Genomic DNA, 25,754 nt, shown 5'->3' on the forward strand with positions numbered 1-25,754 from the left:
AAAAATAATCTTGTGCACATAAATCATATGTGGTTAGATACATATGAATACATGTGAAAAAATTCATGAAAACAAAATTGAATCAAAAATGCAAAACTAATATTATCCATGTAAATCATATGTGATTAGATAAGTATAATCACATGTAATTAAATACAAGAAAAACTATTGAATCAAGAATGTGAAAATGAAAGTTGTCCACACAAATCATATGTGATTAGATACATGTAATCATATGTGATTATATGTATTTAATCACATATGATTTACTTGGACAATATTCACTTTTTCATTTTCAATTCAATAGTTGGTCTCGTGTATTTAATCACATGTGATTATATGTATCTAATCACATATGATTTATGTCGAAAAATTTTGTTTTCGTGTTCTTAATTCAATAGTTGTTTTCGTGTATATAATCACATTTGGTTATATGTATCTAATCACATATGATTTATACGGACATGATTGTTTTTGTCTAAATTCAATAGTTGTTTTCGTGTATATAATCACATTTAAATATATGTATTTAATCATATGTGATTTATGTGGAAAAATAATTATTAAATTTAGAAAAAGACCAATATTGCCCATATAAATCATCTGTGATTAGATACATATAATAACACGTGATTATATACACGAAAACAACTATTGAATTAAGAACACAGAAACAAATTTTTTTAACATAAATCATATGTGATTAGATATATTTAATCACATATGATTAAAGTTAAAAAAACAATAATTGAATCTAGAACATGATAATGAATCTTGTCCACATAAGTCATATGTGATTGAATACATTTAATCACACGTGATTATATATATTTAATCAAATATAATTTATGCGGACAATATTTGTTTTCGCGGTTTCAATTTAATAATTGGTCTCGTGTATTTAATCCCACGTGATTATATGTAACTAATCACATATGAATTATGTGGACAAGATTTGTTTTTGTATTGTTGATTTAATAGTTGTTCTCGTGCATATAATCACATGTGATTGTATATATCTACTCATATATAATTTATATTGACAAGATTCTTTTTCCATATAAATCACATGTTATTAAATACATATAATCACATGTATTAAATGTATTTAACCACATAAAATTAAGGTGGACAAAGATTAATTATTTAATCACATAAATCATATATGATTTATGTGGATAATATTTAATCAAATAAATCATATATGATTATATGTATTTAATCACATAAATCACGTGTGATTAAATACATATAATCACATGCGATTAAATACACCAAAACAAATTTTTTTATAAAAAACGTAAAACGAATATTGTCCATATAAATTATATATGATTAGATAATATAATCACATGTAAATATTTATAAAATTGCATCATAAAAGTTACAACACTAACTTTTATAGTTTTCTAACAAATAGTTTTTTTAAGCCACGACACTAGCATGTAAATATTTATAAAATTGTTCATGTTTAAATCTATGACACTAACATGTAAATATTTATAAACCCAAACACATTTAATGATACCTAACAAACTAATAAAAGTAATTCGAACATTAGTAACAAACAAACATGATCCTTTTTTCTAGATGCTCATATGATATTATTTATTTATACCTCTTATTTTATCTATTTTTCATTAATGATATAAAATAATTATATGATGGTCATATATTTTTAGTTTAACGGTGACTAATTTTGTATATTTTACTCATTTCATTTGTCACGATTATGAATATCAGTATATTGATATTTTATTAATAAAAAAGTTATTACGAATCTCAATAAAGAAAGAAAAAAACCTTTTTCTTGGTATTTTGGAATCCCCATCGACATGAGATCCCTCTTCGCCTCCAAATTGAAGCTATGGCCAATTCTGTGTTCGCCTTGGATCTTTCTCCATCTCTTTCTGCATACAATTTCTGTCTCTATCTCGTTGAAAAAGAAAAAAATTAGTCCTTCAGCAGGAAATATGATTTCGAGATCGAGAAATTAGGGTTTTAGGTGTAACTGGTGATGGAAAAGAAAGTAAGTGTAATTCATTGTCTCACTCAGAAATTGGTGTTTTAACGGTTGATTTTAAAAAGTGTGCTTATATGTATTTGATGGCATCAACAACGATAGCGTCGGCGCATGAATTATAGCCGGAAGGAACAATGATTTCCGGTGGCTCCCTTCTCCAGCGAAGCTTTCAGCTACAGCGAAGCTAGATATTTAAATCCTCTATATCACACTCATTTTGTAATAGCAAATGATGGGTTTTCAGTATTCTAACACTCCTATGGTGTACATGCAACCCTAGAAACCTTGGATCTATGTTTGACTAAGATACATGCAAATAATTATTTTTCCAAGGTTCTTATCCTAACTAGCATGGCATGGGGTACTTGAATCAAATAAAACTAGTAGAATTACTTACCTTGTAGTAGTAGTTGATTGCTTGGAGTTTGAGAGCCTAGCACCAATAATGTGGATGCCTCAAATGGAAGTCACAAATCACCATAAACTTGGAAACTTGAGAGAATAGTCACAAACTTCTTGAAATCGGCCCTCTTAGTTTACACACATCAACTAGTGCAATTTCAGGAACCAACGCCTCCTTTATATAGTGTGGTGGATTAGGGTTACATCCATGTAAACCCTAATACCCATGTCTTTTCATTTCCATGAGATCCATGGGTTAAAGCTCCATGGAGTATCCATGGACTTTCCATGCAAGCCTAGCCCATTCCAAATAAGCATTAGCCCACACTATATAAATACAAGAGCCCATATTTAATTAGTCATACTTTTGATCTCTAAATTAATTCTAAATTAATTATAGATCAATACTAATTAAATAATATGATTTTATATTAATATATTAGGACTTATAATATATTAATAAATCATAACTTATACTATTCTCAAACGATTATCCATAAATTGTTCGGGTGAAGTGCAACCCAAATGGACCATGCCGGGTCGGGTCAAGTACATACCAAATATAGTTATGGACTTAGACACTATATCCAACAGTCTCCCACTTGGATAAGTCTAATAACTATAGTTGCAAGTATGACTTCAGGAACCGATCAGCAATCGTAGCTCTTAAAACTCTGTTAAACTATGAAGCGCCATTTTAGATAAGTGATCATATAATCCTCTGATCTAGATATCAGCCAGACAAATACATGGAACATGGTCTTGCTTATTGTCCAGCATTTGTTTCCCGATTTCCGATTTGTTTGACATAGAACTTAACTGAACACATCAATTTAGTTCTGACCGGGCCCGGTACATAGGTCAAAACAAAATCATCGAGGGGCCTAGATATCGCTTCTAATCCTAGAAGGAACAGATAAACTTAGACTCATATGTTTGCTCTACTACCTGTTGAATTACACACAAAAGCACGGTTTATAACATCGAGTTACCAATGCGTTTTCGTGCAATCAATGCATAACCAACTCATAGGCAACAAATCATATCTCTAGGTTTGAAGACTTATATGATATTACCGTCTCACGATCACTCGAGATAAATTCCATGAAGTGATACAAGTGAGCGTGGGTTGAATCCAATACTCAGAACTTGTGAGCACTCATGAGTGCTGTAGCCCTGCTTTGTCTAACATCTTAGACCTCTACAAGCCAACCCATGACAGTCTTGATTCATATGTACTTCCAACATATGACCGACTGTGGAGAGTTTGAATAATATGATATAAACCATAACATAATTATTTTGGAAGTCAAAACATGCAAAAAGAAATAATAGTAAACGATTGACAAGAGATAGCAACACTTTACTCATAAATAACAGCTTTTATTTATCATCAAATGTCAATTACATTTTAAAAATTTCAAGATTATCTAACTACTAAAACTAATATCATCCTTCAGCCCTATGCTCCGAGCATGCTGGAGATGCTTAGCCCGAGTCAGTCCCTTCGTGAGGGGATCTGCTGGGTTCTCATCCGATGATACCCTCTTTGCCACGAGGATTCCCTCTTCTATTCGATGTCTGATGAAGTGATATTTTTTGTCAATGTGTCTGGATCTCCCATGATCTCTTGGTTCCTTGGCTAAGGCAACCGCACTATTACTGTCACAGAAAATCTCCATTGGCTCCTTTATAGCTGGTACAACTCCAAGGTCTCCGATGAAGTTCTTTAGCCATATAGCCTCCTTTGCTGCCTCGCTTGCTGCTATATACTCTGATTCACAAGTGGAATCAGCCACTGTCTCCTGCTTGGAACTTTTCCAAGTAATTGCCCCTCCGTTTAGAGTAAAGACCCAGCCCGACTGAGAGCGTAAATTATCCCTGTCAGTCTGAAAGCTAGCATCACTGTACCCTACAACTCTCAAGTCCTCACTGCCACCGAGGGTAAGGACCCAGTCCTTAGTCCTCCATAGGTACTTGAGGATATTCTTTACCGCAGTCCAGTGTGCCTTGCCAGGGTTCCCCTGATACCTGCTAACCATGCTCAAAGCAAAGGCTACATCAGGTCGAGTACACGTCATAGCATACATGATCGATCCTACAGCTGAAGCATAAGGTATTCGACTCATTTCTGCTATCTCAGCCTCAGTACTAGGGCTTTGTGTCTTACTCAATCTGCCGTTACTCTAGATGGGTAACTCTCCTTTCTTGGAGTTATGCATGTTGAACCTTTTCAACACTTTGTCCACATAGGTGCTTTGACTAAGTCCAATTAGTCTTTTACTCCTATTTCTCAAAATCCTTATCCCTAGGATATAGGCAGCTTCTCCAAGGTCCTTCATAGCGAAACACTTCCCAAGCCAGGACTTTACTTGCTGCAGGGTTGGGATGTCATTTCCTATGAGTAGTATGTCATCCACATACAGTACCAAAAAACTGACTATACTCCCACTAGCCTTGATATAGACACAAGATTCATCTTCACTCCTTGAAAAGCCAAATTCTTTGACTTTCTCATCAAAGCAAAGATTCCATCTGCGAGGTGCCTGTTTTAATCCATAAATGGATTTCTCGAGCTTACACACTCTACTGGGGTACTTTGTACTGACAAAACCCTCTGGCTTAACCATGTAAACATCTTCAGCCAACTTTCCATTAAGGAAAGCGGTTTTGACATCCATTTGCCATATTTCATAATCATGAAATGCAGCAATGGCTAACAGAACCCTAATAGACTTAATCTTGGCCACTGGTGAAAAGGTCTCATCATAATCAACTCCCGGAGTTTGAGAATAACCATTTGCAACCAGTCGTGCCTTATAAGTGTGTACATTACCATCCATGTCGGTCTTCTTCTTGAAGATCCATTTGCACCCAACTATCTTACGATCAGGTACATTGTCAACCAAGTTCGAAACTTGATTGTCATACATGGACTGTATCTCGCTATCCATAGCCTCTTTCCATTTAGCAGCCTCAGGGCCTGCCATGGCTTCCGTGTAGCTGTTAGGCTCATCCAGATTTACCAGTGTGTTATCACTGATAAGTGTCTCACCTTCTGCAGTAATACGAAAACCATAATAATGCTCAGGTGCATTCCTGACTCTGGTGGAACGCCTCAGAGGTATAGATTCTTCAGTCGGATCAACATGAGTTTCCTCCTCAGGTTGAGGGCTAGGGTTTGAGGTTCCTTCACCACTTGACTCTTGAATTTCCTCAAGGTCAATTTGCCTCCCACTGTCTCCTTGGCTCATGAATTCTCTCTCTCGAAAGAATCCTCTTCTTGCTACAAAGACCACATTATCACTGGGTCTATAGAAGATGTAACCAAAGGATTTCTGTGGGTAGCCGATGAAAATACACCTTTCGCTTCGGGGTTCGAGCTTATCGTGAGTCTCGCGTCTCACGAAAGCCTCGCAACCCCAAATCTTGATGTGGTCTAGATTGGGAACTTTTCCAGTCCACACCTCGTGAGGTGTTTTGGCAACCTTCTTTGTAGGGACTAGATTAAGGATATGGGCGGCAGTCTCTAAGGCATACCCCCAAAATGAGATTGGTAGTGAAGCTCGACTCATCATGGAACGAACCATGTCCAACAAGGTCCGATTGCGCCTCTCAGCTACACCATTCAACTGTGGTGTCCTAGGAGGTGTCAATTGTGAGACAATCCCACATTCCTTAAGATAGTCAAGGAACTCAGTACTAAGATACTCACCACCACGATCGGATCGAAGCATCTTAATGTTCCTGCCCAACTGACTCTCCACTTCTTGCTTAAACTCTTTGAATTTCTCAAAGGTTTCTGACTTATGCTTGATTAGTTAGACATATCCATATCTACTAAAATCATCAGTAAAAGTCACATAGAACCGATTAACATCTCTTGTGGCGGTTCTGAAGGGTCCACACACATCCGTGTGTATGAGGTCCAACAAACCTTCACCCCTAGCACAAGTTCCAGTAAAAGGTGACTTTGTCATTTTACCAAGAAAACAAGATTCACAACTATCATCTGACTTTAGGTCAAATGACTCCAAGACTCCATCCTTTTGGAGTTGGCCTATGCGTTTCTTGCTTACATGTCCAAGACGACAATGCGATAAGGATGCTTTATCTAAGCTAGTGGAAGAGTTAATACACAATACATTATTTCCTAGATTATCTACAACAGATACAGTTTCATACACGCTATCACAAGGTAATGCTTTAAAATAAAGAACATTATTAAAGAAAGCATCAATACTACCATTATTATTATCAAAATAAAAGGTAAAACCTTGTTTATACAATGCATGAAAGGAAATAACATTTCTTGCCATTTCTGGCGAATAATAACATTTATTCAAATCTAATGTAAACCCACTATTTAGCACTAAGGAATAAACTCCTATCTTGGTGACAGGTGAAGCTTTCCTGTTTCCCATGATCAAGTTTATCTTTCCCTGCTCCACATTCTCACTTCTTTTTAGTCCCTGCAAATCACAACATATGTGAATACCACAACCTGTATCAAGGACCCAAGACTTAGAATGAGGTGAGTTATTAGACAATATAGTGTATATACCTGCATGGTTGGGTTTTACTTTCCCATCCTTCAAATCTTGCTGGTACTTTGGGCAGTTTCGCTTCCAGTGCGACTTTTCATGGCAATAGAAGCATTCAGCCTCATTAGGGTTAGCAGAAGGAGTGACAAAACCTTTCTTGGTTTTGCTTGAAGAGGAGCCTTCAAGGGTCTTACCCTTGGTACCCTTAGAAGGGTTCTTTCTCTTCTTCCCTTTGCCATGCCCGATTGCCAAGACATTGGCCGCAGTTGGAGTAGGAGTAGGAGTAGTAACAACCGACTTACCCTTTAGACCACTTTCGGCGGTCTTCAAGAGTCCTTGAAGTTTGCTGAGGGTGACTTATTCCTTGTTCATGTGATATGTCATGCGGAATTGATCATAACACGATGGCAAGGAGTGCAAAATGATGTCTATTGCTAACTCCTCAGGGAAGTTCACATTCAGCTTCAGTAAACGGTCCACATACCTTTGCATTTTCTGCATGTGGCCCGTGATGGGTTCACCATCCTTCATTCGGGTTGTTATCATGGAGGAGATTATTTCATATCGCTCTTGACGAGCACTTTGATGGTAGCGATCCATCAAGTCCTGGTGCATCTCAAAAGGATAATAGTCCTCATAGGACTTTTGGAGCTCGGCTGTCATGGTGGCCATCATGATGCATGCCACTTTTGTAGCATCTCTTTCATGTACCTCATATTCAGCAAGCTCTTCAGGAGTAGCAGTTGGCTCGGGTACCTTCAGCTCCTTGTCGAGAACATATTCTTTGTTCTCATACCGAGTGACCATCCTGATGTTTCTGATCCAATCTGTAAAGTTGGACCCATCAAAGATGACTCTCCCACAAAGATTCATGAGAGAGAAGGAGCTAGTAGGGTTTAAGCCAGAAGCATTGTTATTGGAAGACATCTGAAGAGAAGAGGGAATAGATTAGATTAGATATAGAGATAGTCCTTAACAAAACACCCAAATGTAATATTAAGGCTAGGACCCAACACAATATTTTATAACTTAGAAGAGGGATGCCGTAATCTAAGCTATAAGATATTTGAAGGTAGGTGAATGACGATTCACCAATTTCCACCATGAAAAACGAAATATTTAATTAGGTTTTAATTGGTTTAGAAACTCCTAGATTCTTTGAGATTCATTGAACTTTCTTCAATGGCATGTTTCAATCTCGAGTGTGCCCTTCAAGTTTTGTGACTGGGATGCCGAGGATCACAAAACAAGGTGTGAAGTAACCATGCAAATTACTTGGTACCCTTAATGTATTACCCCTCAATCGATGTGTCGGTTAACCACACACGCTCCATCGATACTATGATAAACATTAAGTCACCCTTTACCTACCTTGTTAAGTTCAAGTTAGTGTGTCGGTTAACCACACACGCTCCACTAACGACTTAAACAAAGTGTAAAGTGTAATTTCATGGATTAGCACCTTATTCACATTTTCCTAAAATAACTAAGATTGGGAATTCAATAAAGTTTAGTTACTTTAGTACTATCATTATACTTTTAATGAGAATTTATAAGTCCTTGTCCTACCCGTTCGGCTAACGACCCTCCACCGATCAAGGAAGCGGTGGGTGAGAGTGGATACCCATTAAGTTGCCATTTTATAGGCAACAACCTTATACCCCCCTTATAGACCGGCTTCGTGAATGAGGCGTACTAGCGGTAAGACGACTTGATATTATACATATATAAATATTATTAAACTTATAATATTATAAAGTATAAAGGTTGAATTTTAACTTTTAAAATTCTAGGGATTGGAACTAAAGTTTTTAATATGACTTTACATGTTCCAAAACTTGAGGGCAAGTTTTATAAACTTTCAAAACTTTTCATTTCTCATAACTTATGAGTTAATGGTTATTAAAAATGAAGACTCTTCATTTTTTTGTAACCTATGTGTTCTTTTAATGGTTATTTATAAATGTGACTTTTGGTTATCCATAACTGAAGAACTAGTTATGGACTCCATTAAAACACATAAAGATCAAGAATTAATCTAATCAATTATTAGCACATAATTTCTATGATCTTCTAAACTCATATGTTTATGAATGTTCATATCAAAAATTTCAAGAATCGTAAAAACATATACAAAACTTGAAAATTTGATACGAGCTTTTGAACAAAACTTCGATTTTCAAGTTTTTTTTTTTTTTTATTGCATCAAGTATCAAATAAACAAACCAGGCTCTGATACCACTGATGGGTTTTCAGCATTCTAACACTCCTATGGTGTACATGCAACCCTAGAAACCTTGGATCTATGTTTGACTAAGATACATGCAAATAATTATTTTTCCAAGGTTCTTATCCTAACTAGCATGGCATGGGGTACTTGAATCAAATAAAACTAGTAGAATTACTTACCTTGTAGTAGTAGTTGATTGCTTGGAGTTTGAGAGCCTAGCACCAATAATGTGGATGCCTCAAATGGAAGTCACAAATCACCACAAACTTGGAAACTTGAGAGAATAGTCACAAACTTCTTGAAATCGGCCCTCTTAGTTTACACACATCAACTAGTGCAATTTCAAGAACCAAAGCCTCCTTTATATAGTGTGGTGGATTAGGGTTACATCCATGTAAACCCTAATACCCATGTCTTTTCATTTCCATGAGATCCATGGGTTAAAGCTCCATGGAGTATCCATGGACTTTCCATGCAAGCCTAGCCCATTCCAAATAAGCATTAGCCCACACTATATAAATACAAGAGCCCATATTTAATTAGTCATACTTTTGATCTCTAAATTAATTCTAAATTAATTATAGATCAATACTAATTAAATAATATGATTTTATATTAATATATTAGGACTTATAATATATTAATAAATCATAACTTATACTATTCTCAAACGATTATCCATAAATTGTTCGGGTGAAGTGCAACCCAAATGGACCATGCCTGGTCGGGTCAAGTACATACCAAATATAGTTATGGACTTAGACACTATATCCAACAGCAAATACATATTATTCTTCATCATTTTGTCATCTCCAACCAAAGTTCAACAATCTGTCATTGTCGTTGGTGGCTGTGAGCCATGACGGCTGTGAACACCAGATCTAGTAGTCTTGAACATCAATCCAGATCTGTTGAAAATAGATGTGGGAGGCGGTTCAGAGGAGATAAAAAGGTGAAGCAGATTCGTAGAAAGTGGGTAAACAACATTCTGGCGGTTGTCCGGTTGATCCGGCTGCCAGTGACGGCCCGGTGACGGCGGCAGCCTGGTGATGGCGGTGACTCGATGTACGGCTATTGTCCAGTGGTCTTTGGTGGAGCAACTTAGGGTGTGTTTGGGATTGCTTTTTAAACATTAAAGTCCTTTTTATAAAAGGAATTTTTATAAAAAGGACTTTATGTAAAAGAACTTTTTCTAAAAGATGGTGTTTAAAATGTGTTTGACTTGCCTTTTTCTAAAAGATCGTGTTTAAAATGTGTTTGGCTTGCATTTTATGACTTTTAAGTGATAAAAGCTAAAAGTCACAAAAAGATAGGAATTCATATCTTTTCTCCAACCAACTTTTCCTTCTTGACTAAAAGTTGATTTTAAAAGATCTTTTCAATTTACCAAACAACTTTTAGTAATTTTTAACTTTTTGAAAAAGTTAAAAGTCAAAAAGATGATTAAAAAGGAATCCCAAACACCCTCTTAATATTATAGAGTGTGATAAATTAATACAGTGTTGGGTTGTGAAACTTTGTAGCTGGAAATTGTTCTCAAATGTTCTCAATATAAAAAATGTTCTCATTTGAACATATATATATATATATATATATATATATATATATATATATATATATATATATATATATATATATATATATATATATATATATATATATATAGGAGTAGGATCAAATGAAAACACCAAAAATGTTGAGAACGCGAGAACAAAGTATATTTATTTGTGATTCCATGTATTCATTTGTAAAGAAATGATAAATTTTTTATTGGGATGAACTTGTATTGCTTTTTCTCTTCAATTGAAATTAAAGGCGTAAAAGTTTATTATTTCTCCACAAATAAATACATGGAATCACAAATGAATATACTTTGTTCTCGCGTTCTCAACCTTTTAGGTGTTCTCATTTGATCCTTTCCCTATATATATATATATATATATATATATATATATATATATATATATATATATATATATATATATATATATGCCTGTGATTGTAAAATATATAGAAATTTGAAACAATTTTTTTTTCGATCAAAGTAACATTACGTAGAAGTAAAATGTTATTTAAGCATAAGAAATTAAAGTTTACTTTCTTAAAAAGAAATAATATAAAAATAAAGTTAGTAGATGATGATTTTTGATTTAAATCATAAAAATTATTATTCTATTCTTTTGTGATGATTCTATGGAACGTGGTTAGTTGTAACATCTTCAAAATATGTTTTTATCATTTTTATTGAAAAATAGTTTTCAATTATAAGTTTTTATCATTTTTATTGAAAAAAATTATGAAAGCAAAATAAAAATTATAAGTTTTTATCATTTTTATTGAAAAATAGTTTTTTGGAAACAAAATAAAAAATAAATAAATAAACTTTTTTGTAAAAACAAAATAAATTATAATTAGTGAATATAAAGAAATTTTGATAAACAATCAAATTATGAAAGCATTAGTAAGTAAAGATGGAAATAAATAAATATGAAGGATTATAATTGTCAATTAGAAAATTTGTCATAAGTAGTTGACTTAGCCTTAGACTTATGGTGTAACAGTGTAGTGGGAAAAAGTTTAATGCAACATATACGTTCAGTTATCGTGTTATGTAATTTTGAAAGTGAATAATATTATGAAATATTATATAAAATTTGAGTATTGAGTTCTAACAGATGGTTTTTACTAGAAATGAAGTAAAACTATGTTTAGAATCAATCGGAAAATATTGGAAGTCTTATGAGATTTCAATCAAAAGACAAATATCGAAATTTAATGAAAATATAAAATTTGAAATAAGTAAAATTTCATTATTGAAAGTTGTAAAGAATCTCGTTAGAAACATTTAGGCGAAAACCTCATCGAAATCCGAGTTATAACGAAGAAGTTATGAACAATCGAAAATCCGCGACAAAACCTGCACGACGTCGAATGACGTAAAAAGTGAGTTTTTGATAAACTACTTTTTAGCCTTGGTGATCTAAATGAAAGTCGTAGTATTTGTTAAACCGGAAATTTTCATAAAAAGAACGTCAAAATCTGACTCCGTATGAGGAAGTTATGATTTTTCTAAGTTTCAGAATAGCAGTAGACAGCTAAAAACTCGAAATAAAGATTGAGTGATTTTAGCCGATGCAACCTAAACAAGAATCAAAGGTCTCGTCAATAGTTGTACAATGGTAAAAAGACAGACGAAAACGGACGTCGGATGAAGAAGTTTTGAATTTTTAATGGATTTTCCTGTCCCGGTCTGTTAAAAATAATAATATTAAAAATAAAATCAAAACTAGCCGATGGAGTCTAAACGAAAGTTGTAGAGTATATTCCCGGCTACGCGTGCATATAAAGAACGTCAAAAATGGAGCCCGTATGCGAAAGTTATGGATTTTAGAAGTTTGGGACACAAAAACCGAGAAAATCACCAAAACCGAGGAATTTCGCATGGCTCAGGTTCGACCACGTCACCCTCGCTTGCAACATGCTGTGTTTCCGAATTGGTAAGTCATCCGAGGCCAGCTGTCCGACCCGTGTCGCACCCCCTCGCACCGAAGGCGCGGTCCAATGAGAATCCGACGCGTGTTGCTTCGGTGGCGAGCCCTCGCATCCGACGCGTGTCATCTGCGAACTGAGCCACCTGGTCCTCGCATCTGCTGCCGCGTGTCTCCTTCTCAGCCGTTGATCCTCGGTCTCACATACTATATAAGGGAGGGTGCGAACCTTCCCGGCTAATGTTGGAATTTCTTACATTTTTACACCCTAAACTTTATTTTAAGCCACTTTTAATCCCCTAAAGCCCCGGGATCATACCAAACATCTGAAATACGTTCCGAAGTGCCCGAAGAGCCCGAGAAATTTATCTTTTCGGTTTGAAGCTCAACCCTCACAGGGCCCGGTTTTCAATAAAGCTCCCGGTTTTCAGCAAATAAAGCTATTTATTATAACGAAGTGCTGCACAAATTACTATTTTAACCCCCGATTAATTCACGGTGAGTTCAATATATAGGAACAATTGTATGTTATGTGTTATATGTGCTATGTGCTTTTCCGTTGTTATTATTTCCGCTATTTATGATAGCAAAGCTATACCTTTGGCCATGTGATCAGTGAAATGACTTAGATTCACGGTGGTACTGGTATGTAGCCTCTGGCCATGTAGAGCATGTCTCGTAAGAGAATGACTTCTATTCTACGACATTGGCAGAAGGTTAGACAGGGCTGAAAGCCTGAAATCTACCAAAATGTTTAATCAGAAAGTGTATATCTTCTGTTCCATTTGGGCCGAAGCTTTATTGATGTATATCAAGTATGGAAATTGTTATGTCTCATTGATTGTATATCTTTGAATCAAATCATTGATTGATATGGAAAGCTTGTCACATGATTCACATATGACTTTGTTGTTCCTTGTTCCTCATTGCTTCTGCCAAATTGAAGTATATATATGGCATAACGTTATATTGTATCTATTATATATTGAACTCACTAAGCGTCACCGCTTACCCCTCTCAATGTTTAACAAATTGCAGGAGAAAAGTAACCAGTATAATCGTATACTGTTGGAAGATTTTGAATAGTTTGAAACTATTGTATTTTGTACTCATGTATGTATAAATTATAGTATCTTGGGAAGTTATGTAAATATATAACACTTTGTAATAGTCGGTTTGTATCCAGTCTTATGTAAACAAGTTATCAATGTAAAATATTATTTATTAATATGCAAGTAGCATGTTTTGGAGTAACAATTGTCAAATATGAAAGTGTGGGTCTTTCATTTAAATTATGAAACTTTCAATAAAAAAAACTTGGCATTTGGTGTCTATTTTACCAAATTAAAAACATTAGTGGTCAATGTCAAATGAGAGTCACCACCTTCTCCATAATTGAGGGGGGGGGTGGTTATTTCTCTGATTTTTGTCAGTTATTATTTTAAACACATAACTAAAACCTAATGGATTTAATACCACTGTTGGGTTTTTCAATGCATCTTTACATTAGATTTAGGCAACAAAAGCATTCAAAAAGAATCCTAAGTGTACATACACCGTAGGATCTAGGTTTTACTATTATGGTAACATACTTTGAAAACTATGGAAAACAACGTAACAAAAGAGACATAATACCAACCTTTCAAGTATAATAGTATATACTTGTATCCACTTGAGGATCATGAACACTTGTGTTGCTTCTTGGAAGTTGTAGCACGTAAAGTAGGAATGCCTTTAATGGTTCATGTCACACCCCGCTAAAGCGGAAACGCAAGATATGACAGCGATAAAGGTTTCATTGCAAAAGATAAAGATACATCACCATAGCAATATTTAAAAGTTTACAACCCATAGCTTAAACAAAACAAAGTACAAGTTTTCCAAAATGACATTGTTCAAAATATAACTTCATAAAATAACTTCCACACGATGCAACATGCTCTATGATGATGGATCTTTATATCCACTTACTAATTATTTCCTGAAAAAGCATGTAAAACGAGCGTCAACTATGAAAATAGTTGGTGAGTTCACAAGTTTATAAAATCAAGATTTGGAATAAGGCTTTTCATAAATACAAGTACATTGCTTTAATGAGAAACAAAGTTGATTGCTATTATTGATAAAAAGTTTATTGCTATAACGAGAAACGAGTTTGTATGTGTATGAGCAAACAATGAGTCTCAACCAAACCTATGACTGAAGCCCTATCAAGATCTATGCTTATCGTTCCATAGATGAATATGGTATCATGCACTCCAGCAATAGGGCGAGTGAGGAGTTGTCAATTCCTAATAGCGCTATCCATAATGACCATTGGCTCAAAGAGTTAATGGTTAGAGATAAGGGAAGGGCCCTAATACGATAAGTTCTCATGTTCCGTGTTGCATAGACATACATAGAGAGATATATCAATAAAATAGCAATCATGTTTGATACAAATCAATTTAAATACAACATTCAAATAACAGTTTTTTGGGACATGCTTTTCCACCCCAAAACATAAAAACTGAAAATAGGGGAGTGCGTGAATACTCACAATATGCAAAATATAGCAACCAAGTTTATACGAGTAAAATAAATGCAACAAACATAAATAGTTTAGGACATGCTTTTCCACCCCAAAACATTTAAAAACCGAAAATAGGGGAGTGGTGAATACTCACAATGTTTCGAGTAGGTACAAGTGGTGCCTCGGAATACACCAACGCCTTACTACCGGGATCTTACGACATCAAACACACACTAGTGAGTTTCCATGTCGAAATCTAATGCTAATATACTAAACTCTACATATAGAGAAATGCCAAATTTATGTTCTAATATTGGTTTTATATTAATTGGTTATAATTTTTCTGAAATGGTGAAATTCTATAACTCATGTGATTAAGACAATTTTGGATATTAATTTTCCAGATTTAGTAATATTAATTTAGGGTATTTCAACACATTTAAAGGTGTTTTAAACTCCTAAAAATGTAAAATATTATCAAATAGTTTCCAAAAATTGTCAAACCTTGTATTTTCATTCTAAATACAGTAGAGGTCTTCCAGAAAATTTCCCTTGAATTTTTGATATGATTAACTATTTTTCTAAATTTTTAAGCCTTCATAACAACATAAATTCATGAAAAATAGTATTAAAAGCATAAAAATTCCCAAACTTTTTATAATACTGCCATCAGACATACTTGAGCTGGGAAAAATATAAAAATGGATTTCTAAACTGTTTAACCCAATTTTATGATTTTTGTGCATTTATTCTAATAAAAATTGAAATAAATAGAAAACAGTTTCCAAAATTACCCAAACTTTTTGTATTCCTATTATTAGACATATAGAAACTGTGCAAAATATAAAAGATATTTTTCAGTTGGTCGTTCTATTTTTCTTTGGTTTTATCCCCTTAAATAATCATTAATTGAAGAATAAATAATAAACAGTTAAAGTAAATACCAAAAATTTTTGTAACATCATTTACAGTGTAAGTAATCTGGGAAAAATACCAAAGGTGGTTTTCATATTGTATAATCCGGTTTTGGGTATTTATGTGTATTTAAATGTATTTAAGTGTATTTAACCTTAGAAAATAGGAGAAAAATAGTATACAGTAGAGAAAAATCCTCAAAATGTTTATGTAACCTCCTAATGTACAACATGATGTTCTGGTAAATTTTCATGAATTTTGGATAATCAGAACTATTTTTCCTATTTTTAGGCCATTATAATTACCAAAAATTGGGAAAAATAGAAAGGCATGATGAAAAATTCTGAAATTATTTTTCTGAGTCTCCCACCTCAGGTACGAGCTGCGAATTGTTAGATACAATTTTTACACTCTCTAAAGTGGTTTTGTGATTTATTGGACCCAAACAAAAAGAAAATCTAAAGTCATACTAAACAGAAACATAAACCGATGAAACTTAATGAGAGGTCATTATTCACCATAGGGGTCATCCACGAATTTATTCAGGATTTATAAACCTCTGGAAGTATTTTATGTGATTTATGCCCTTCTTTTCTTGTAACAATTTTAATAAATCAAGGAAATGATAAAAACTCTTGGGATTTTCCAGATGTTCATATTACCTTAATGGGAATCTGGAAAAAATTTTATTTTGAACAGAAAAGAACTTTTAGATATTTTTATAGACAAAATCATTTACATGCACTATTAACAATGTACTTTGATCATCAAGCTCTTTAGCTTGGTGTTCATCACATGCATCACGGTTTGAAGACCATGCATGGACATATGTTTGTCATAGTGATGTTTTTAAAGGAAATACTTGAATGCATAAGGTGTATGAACCTTTAAAACTTGTAAAAATCCGAACTTTAGTGTTTGACATAGGTTTTGGTCCTTGGATTTCACCATTAAACAACATGCATGTTGTTCTTGGGTGAAACCCTACCACCATCATCATCAAACTCGACATTCATGAACATGTTCATGAATGTTCATAAAGAATGGTGTAGAAGGAAGAGAAGTACAAGAAAACCCTTTAAAACAAGAAGGAAAAGTAAGGGAGGGTGAAAGATTTTCGTGAATACCTTGAAGAATGGCCTTAGAAGATGAAGATTTGAGTGTGGAGAGGTGTTCTTGACTGAATATTTTCGTGAGTTTAGAGAGAGAGGAGGAGAGTTTGAGAGTTGAAAGGGTGGAGTGTGAGAGAGAGTGAAGAGAGAAGAGGAAGAGTAGGGATTGTGTTTTAATGATTGAAGTTTTGGGAAGAGAGAGCATGGGGGAGAGGCGGTGCCGGATTTTTGAGTATATTAAAGGCCCTCTCTCTCCTAATTCAAATTAAATAATTTCCCTCTTCAATTTTTATAAAACTCTAATTTTTATAAAAAATGTTTCTTTATGTAATTCTTGATTTATTTAAAAATCTTTGTTTTTAACTAATAAATTATGATTAATGTTTGATAATTTAAATTTTTATGTCTTTGATTATATCCCATAATTTGATTATTAAAATTTGATATTAGGAACTTTATAGCAAATTTTATAGAGTTTTTAAGTTTTAAAGTTTATAAATTTGGATTTTTGGGCTCTTTAGAGTTTTTGGAACATTGTTTGATATTCACCATCATATTGGGATGAAATTAGAATATTTTAATTTATTTTTAGGGTTTTATACCCTTTTTCAATTGTAACAAAGTTTGAAGTTTTATTTTAATTCGGGTATTGGCATTTCCTATTGTAGTTAAACAACTTACTAGAATCGTAAGAGTCAAATATATTAGTCCTAGATTTTAGTTGGATCCTAGTTCATGCAAGATTTTGACCTAATTTATACTAATAGGCCATGGCATGTTGTGCATGTATGGTTTTTATAAAAAGATGCATGAGACCGAGAATGACCTGAATTGATAGTTGTCATAGTATCCCCCACTCAAAAAGAATTTCGTCCCGAAATTCATTCTATGTCATCGTTTGTTATCGCATGGGAAAAGTTGTGGATACTTTTCCTTCATGAAGTCCTCACGCTCCCAGGTGTACTCCGGCCCGCGTTTTGAGTTCCATCGAACTTTCACAATCGGAATCTTACTCCGCTTAAGTTGTTTCACCTCTCTGTCAAGGATTTCTATCGGTTCCTCAACAAAGGTTAGCTTATCATTGATCTTAATTTCCTCCAGAGGTACTATCAATGCTTCGTCGGTTAAACATTTCTTAAGATTGGAGACGTGGAATGTGTCGTGAATGGCGCTTAACTCTTGGGGTAATCGGAGTTTATATGCCACCGGACCAATCCTTTCAATGATCTCGAAGGGTCCAACATATCTCGGGCTTAGTTTTCCTTTCTTACCAAAACGTACAACCCTTTCCAAGGCGACACCTTTAGAAGTACCTTGTCTCCAACTTGGAATTCTAATGGTTTTCGACGATTATCCGCATAACTTTTCTGACGATCTCTGGCGGCTTTAAGCCTATCTTTGATGATAGCAATCTTGTCAGTTGTTTCCTGGATAAGGTCGAGTCTAGTCAATTGTCTATCTCCGATTTCTGTCCAGCATAAGGGCGAACGACATTTGCGTCCATACAATGCTTCATATGGAGCAGATTGGATACTCGTGTGGTGACTGTTATTGTAGGAAAACTCAATTAGAGGCAAATGAGTATCCCAATTTCCTTTGAACTCAATGACACACGCCCGTAGCATGTCTTCCAATGTTTGTATTGTTCTCTCTGTCTGCCCATCTGTCTGAGGGTGGTAAGTTGTGCCCAAATTTATCTTCGTTCCTAGTGCCTTCTGTAACATCCACCAAAATCGTGATGTAAAACGACTATCTCTATCAGAAATGATGGATAGGGGTACACCATGAAGAGAAACAATTTTGTCGATGTAGATTTGGGCCAATTTTTCCATCTTGAAGTCTTCCCGAATGGGGAGAAAGTGAGCAGATTTCGTCAGTCGATCCACTATGACCCAAATTGAGTCATGACCTTTAGCAGTTCTAGGAAGTTTGGTAACGAAATCCATGGATATCTGCTCCCATTTCCATTGGGGAATTTCAGGTTGTTGCAATAAGCCGGATGGTTTTTGATGTTCAGCTTTGACTATTGAGCAAGTTAAACACTTCCTAACATATAAGGCAATATCCCTTTTCATTCCAGGCCACCAATAGTACTCTTTAAGATCCTTGTACATTTTATCCGCTCCAGGGTGGATTGAGTATTTAGATCGATGAGACTCCTCTAGTACCATGTATCTCAGATCGTTAACCCTTGGAATCCAGACCCTGTCCTTAAAATAACGAACTCCATCAGGTTTGGTTTCAAATCTCACTTCCAAACCATGTAAAGTTTCGCCTGGAAGATGTTCCTTGAATAGCGCTTTCTCCTGGGCATCAATGATTTGAGATTTCAAGCTTGTCTGAATTACCATTCCCAAAGCTCTCACATGGGAAGGTTTCACTCTTTTTTTCCTACTTAGAGCGTCGGCTACTACGTTAGCCTTCCCTGGGTGATATCGTATCTCACAGTCATAATCACTAAACAACTCTACCCATCTCCTCTGCCGCATGTTTAACATTTTTTGATCTAGGATATGCTGAAGGCTTTTGTGATCGGTATAAATGATGCACTTGGTTCCGTACAAATAATGCCTCCATATCTTAAGAGCGAAAACTATTGCTCCCAGTTCTAGATCATGGGTTGTATAATTCTTCTCATGCGGTTTGAGTTGTCTGGAAGCATACGCAATGACCTTATCTTTTTGCATTAACACACATCCTAATCCTTGATGAGACGCATCACAATACACTACAAAGTTCTCTGATCCCTCTGGTAAGGCCAGAATTGGTGCATTGCACAGCTTGTTTTTCAGGATTCGAAACGCTTCTTCGTGTTTCTCTTCCCAGAGAAATTTTCTGTCCTTTTGGGTCAAAGATGTTAATGGTTGAGCAATCCTAGAGAAATTCTCAATGAAGCGTCTGTAGTACCCAGCTAATCCTAGGAACTGTCGTATTTCTGTCGGGGTTTTGGGGGCTTCCCATTTCTTGATTGCCTCGATCTTAGCTGGATCTACATGAATTCCTCTTTCGCCGATCACATGACCAAGGAAATGTACTTCCCGAATCCAAAATTCACACTTAGTGAACTTGGCATACAATTTCTGCTCCTTCAGCAGCTCCAACACTAGCTTCAGATGTCTCTCATGATCTTCTTTGGTTTGTGAGTAAACAAGTATGTCATCGATAAATACAATTACAAACTTGTCTAGGTATGGTCTACAGACCCTATTCATCAAATCCATGAAAACAGCGGGTGCGTTCGTTAGTCCAAAAGGCATGACTAAGAACTCATAATGTCCATAACGGGTTCTAAATGCTGTTTTGTGAATGTATCCTTCGTGAACTCTTAGTTGATGGTATCCTGATCGGAGGTCGATCTTTGAGAAGTATGAAGCGCCCTGCAACTGATCGAACAAGTCATCAATTCGAGGAAGAGGATATCGATTCTTGATTGTCAAGTTGTTCAATTCTCTGTAATCAATACACATTCGGAATGACCCGTCTTTCTTTTTGACGAATAACACGGGGGCTCCCCAAGGTGAAGAACTTGGTCGTATAAACCCTTTGTCTAGAAGTTCTTGAAGTTGTCCGGATAGTTCTTGCATCTCGGATGGCGCGAGGCGATATGGTGCTTTTGCTACCGGTGCCGCTCCGGGAATTAAGTCGATCCGAAATTCGACCTGCCTGTGAGGGGGTAGACCGGGTAATTCCTCCGGAAACACTTCGGGATAGTTTTAAACCACTGGAATCTCCTTGAGTTGCTTAGCTTCGGGTTCTCTTTCTAGCACGTGGGCCATGAATGCAATACAATTCTTCTTCAGGTACTTGTGAATCTTCATGCTTGATATAATGTTTAAACTTCTTCCTGGCTTCTCACCGTGTATGATAAGGGTTTCTCCATTGGGGAGAGGCACCCTAATGACTTTCTCGTAACAACCAATGTTCGCTCTATTTTTGGATAACCAATCCATTCCTACTATTACATCAAAACTACCTAGCTCTATAGGAATTAGGTCAATGCTAAAGAGTTTATCAGCTAAATTCAGAGTACAGCCAGGAATTATTTCATTAGCCCTAATTTCATACCCATCAGCAAGTTCAATAGTATAAGTATTCCTCATCTTTCTTGATTTCAAGTCAATTAACGGTCTAAATGCTAAAGAAACGAAACTCCTATCTGCTCCCGCATCGAATATTACTGATGCAAAATGATTGTTCAGGAGAAACGTACCTGTTATCACTTCAGGGTTCTGACGAGCTTCTTCTGCACCAATCACAAAGGCTACACCTCTTGGCCGCCCACCTAGATTTCCTTGGAAATTTTGCCTAACTTGGCCTTGTCCATTGTTACCAGGCCCCTTGTTCAGTTTGGGACATGCTCTACGGAGATGATCAACACTCCCGCACTCGTAACATGCCCTTTTTCCATCCTTATTCAGCTTACAATACTTCGAGTAATGGCCTGTTTGTTTACAGTTTTGGCACACTGGGCAAGCTCCCTTGTGATGGAAGTTACACTTATTGCACTTTGGAAGCGGTCCTGAGTACTGCTTTCGCTCCTGCACTTCCATGACTTCCGGTTCCTGAGTTTTCACTGGTTCTTGCTCCTGGGCTCTCACCATAAAGTTTCTTGAGACTTTCTGCTTCCTCCCTGACTTGCCTCCATACTTCTTCTCTCCCTGATCTGCTGGCTTCCTCTTGCTACTAGAGTTTTCCTTTGTCGATGCTCCCATCCTTATCACATCATTGGTTAGTCGATTTTCTAGACTTACTGCACTCTGAATAGTAGTTGGATTTGCTGAAGTAACCATTCCCCGAATCTCTGGTGCCAGACCCCAGATGTAATGATCTATCCGTTTCTCCTCAGGAGTAACCATGTGAGGTACCAGTTTTGCTAGTTCATGAAATCGTACTGAGTACTTCTCTATTTGTGTTCCAACCATAGAATGGTTCCAGAACTCAGATTCAAGCTTCTGAATTTCATCCTTGGGATAATACTCCTCTATCAGCAGCTTCTTTAGGTCTTCCCAAGTTAGCTGATATGCCGCTGCACGGCCTCGGGTTTGCACTAGAGTATTCCACCAGGTCAATGCCCTATCTTGGAGTAGACAAGTTGCATACTCAACTTTTTTGCGCTCGAGGCATTTGCTAATGTGAAGGACCGACTCCATGCTGTCAATCCATTTCAGCAACCCGACCGCACCTTCCTTTCCGTGGAACTCCTTAGGTTTACAGGCCATAAAGGACTTGTAGTTGCATTCTCTTTCATTGTTTCCCCGGTTTCCTCCACTACTTCCTTGGTTAGCATTAACTCCCGCAGTTACTTGAGTAACAATGTTTGGGATTGCTTCCAAGAGCTGTTGTGCTACAATTTGAGCAACATCGGGTGTTTCGTTCTGTGGGCGCCCGCGATTAGGCCTTCCTGACATGGTTCTAAGACACAAGAGAAGAAATACGTATAAATACATAAAATAATGTATAATATTTAGTTCACTACTATTTTGAAAACCGTAAGTGTTGTCAAATTAATGGTTTGCATTAATACTAGGCATATAGATTTTAGAAAGGAAAGAAAAGAAAAATCTTTTTATTCGACCATTGACTAAGAAAATTCTAGGGTTTGACCTCATAGTAAAAGTTTTCAAACATAAAATAAACTTCTCATCACCATTTGAAATAGTCTTAAAACCAAAGCAATACATCAATTCCCAAAATAAAGTTTTAAATGTTTTTCCCCAAAAGACACCTAACATGGGTTTTCGTTTCATGACAAAATAAAATAAAATACTGAAATCAGAACCAAGTACTAATCGCTATCCCAACAAGAAACATCAACACCACAATCAGTAATAGCCCTCCATGCACATAATATGCGGTCATCGCACGACCTGCCACTCATCTAGCAGCACTAGCAGTGTCAGCAGCCTCCATCGAATGCTGAAACAGGATTTCCATCCTTGTCAACACTTCATCCAAAACTTCCCGATGCCCAGCTATCACAGCGAGACTGTGACGTAGGCCCGCTGCCATCGACTGCATTCTCCGGGACTCCTCCGGGGTCATACCTGGCTGCCTGACAGGTATCCCTATGACTCGCTGTGGTGGGGGTGCTCTCGGTCCTGTATTGCTGGGTCCTACCCTACTGGGTCCTGCCGTGCCAAGTCCAGCTGTACTGGTTGCTATCCTTCCTGGAATAGGAACACTCTTCCTCGCCGTCCTCCGAATACGAAGCCCATAAAGTGGTGGCTGTGGCAACACCGATGTAGGCGATGCCTCGCGTTGCTGACTCGGGGCGTTGTCATTGCTGATCTCCACCGAGTTTCCTGTATCTTCTGTGTCTTCCGAGGGGTCTTCCTCCACCGAGGCGGGGGGATCACGTCGAGGGATAACAGTGACGTAGCCGGACTCATCAGTTGAGGCGGTAGCGTGAGAAGATGACGATGTCGACATAGTGGACTGAGACATAGATTCAATGAGATATGAAATAAATGACAATGCATGCCTATAATATGCAATGCTTACACACACCAAAATTAACCTTTTTGAATTTTTTTTTTGAAATAAAGTTTTCTCAAAAATTTTGTTGAACATATTCCCATTATAATTAGCTCAAGCTTTGTATAAATCTTTCCTTAATTAAACATAGGTGATCAGGCTATGTTTAATTGAGGTCCAACGATACAATTCCCGACCGAATTATATTAGTAATATGTTTGATGTAAAAAGAATTTTTATAAGTTTTGGTTATAGGTTGTGTTTTCTTAAAGGAAAACTGATGTTCTCTATAACTTTAGCTCTGATACCACTTCTGTCACACCCCGCTAAAGCGGAAACGCAAGATATGACAGCGATAAAGGTTTCATTGCAAAAGATAAAGATACATCACCATAGCAATATTTAAAAGTTTACAACCCATAGCTTAAACAAAACAAAGTACAAGTTTTCCAAAATGACATTGTTTAAAATATAACTTCATAAAATAACTTCCACACGATGCATCATGCTCTATGATGATGGATCTTTATATCCACTTACTAATTATTTCCTGAAAAAGCATGTAAAACGAGCGTCAACTATGAAAATAGTTGGTGAGTTCACAAGTTTATAAAATCAAGATTTGGAATAAGGCTTTTCATAAATACAAGTACATTGCTTTAATGAGAAACAAAGTTGATTGCTATTATTGATAACAAGTTTATTGCTATAACGAGAAACGAGTTTGTATGTGTATGAGCAAACAATGAGTCTCAACCAAACCTATGACTGAAGCCCTATCAAGATCTATGCTTATCGTTCCATAGATGAATATGGTATCATGCACTCCAGCAATAGGGCGAGTGAGGAGTTGTCAATTCCTAATAGCGCTATCCATAATGACCATTGGCTCAAAGAGTTAATGGTTAGAGATAAGGGAAGGGCCCTAATACGATAAGTTCTCATGTTCCGTGTTGCATAGACATACATAGAGAGATATATCAATAAAATAGCAATCATGTTTGATACAAATCAATTTAAATACAACATTCAAATAACAGTTTTTTGGGATATGCTTTTCCACCCCAAAACATAAAAACTGAAAATAGGGAGTGCGTGAATACTCACAATATGCAAAATATAGCAACCAAGTTTATACGAGTAAAATAAATGCAACAAACATAAATAGTTTAGGACATTCTTTTCCACCCCAAAACATTTAAAAACCGAAAATAGGGGAGTGGTGAATACTCACAATGTTTCGAGTAGGTACAAGTGGTGCCTCGGAATACACCAACGCCTTACTACCGGGATCCTACGACATCAAACACACACTAGTGAGTTTCCATGTCGAAATCTAATGCTAATATACTAAACTCTACATATAGAGAAATGCCAAATTTATGTTCTAATATTGGTTTTATATTAATTGATTACAATTTTTCTGAAATGGTGAAATTCTATAACTCATGTGATTAAGACAATTTTGGATATTAATTTTCCAGATTTAGTAATATTAATTTAGGGTATTTCAACACATTTAAAGGTGTTTTAAACTCCTAAAAATGTAAAATATTATCAAATAGTTTCCAAAAATTGTCAAACCTTGTATTTTCATTCTAAATACAGTAGAGGTCTTCCAGAAAATTTCCCTTGAATTTTTGATATGATTAACTATTTTTCTAAATTTTTAAGCCTTCATAACAACATAAATTCATGAAAAATAGTATTAAAAGCATAAAAATTCCCAAACTTTTTATAATACTGCCATCAGACATACTTGAGCTGGGAAAAATATAAAAATGGATTTCTAAACTGTTTAACCCAATTTTATGATTTTTGTGCATTTATTCTAATAAAAATTGAAATAAATAGAAAACAGTTTCCAAAATTACCCAAACTTTTTGTATTCCTATTATTAGACATATAGAAACTGTGCAAAATATAAAAGATATTTTTCAGTTGGTCGTTCTATTTTTCTTTGGTTTTATCCCCTTAAATAATCATTAATTGAAGAATAAATAATAAACAGTTAAAGTAAATACCAAAAATTTTTGTAACATCATTTACAGTGT

Source organism: Lactuca virosa, chromosome 5, assembly GCF_052849685.1.
Source record: "Lactuca virosa cultivar CGN04683 chromosome 5, Lactuca_virosa_CGN04683_v6, whole genome shotgun sequence".
NCBI classification, from domain to species: Eukaryota; Viridiplantae; Streptophyta; class Magnoliopsida; order Asterales; family Asteraceae; genus Lactuca; species Lactuca virosa.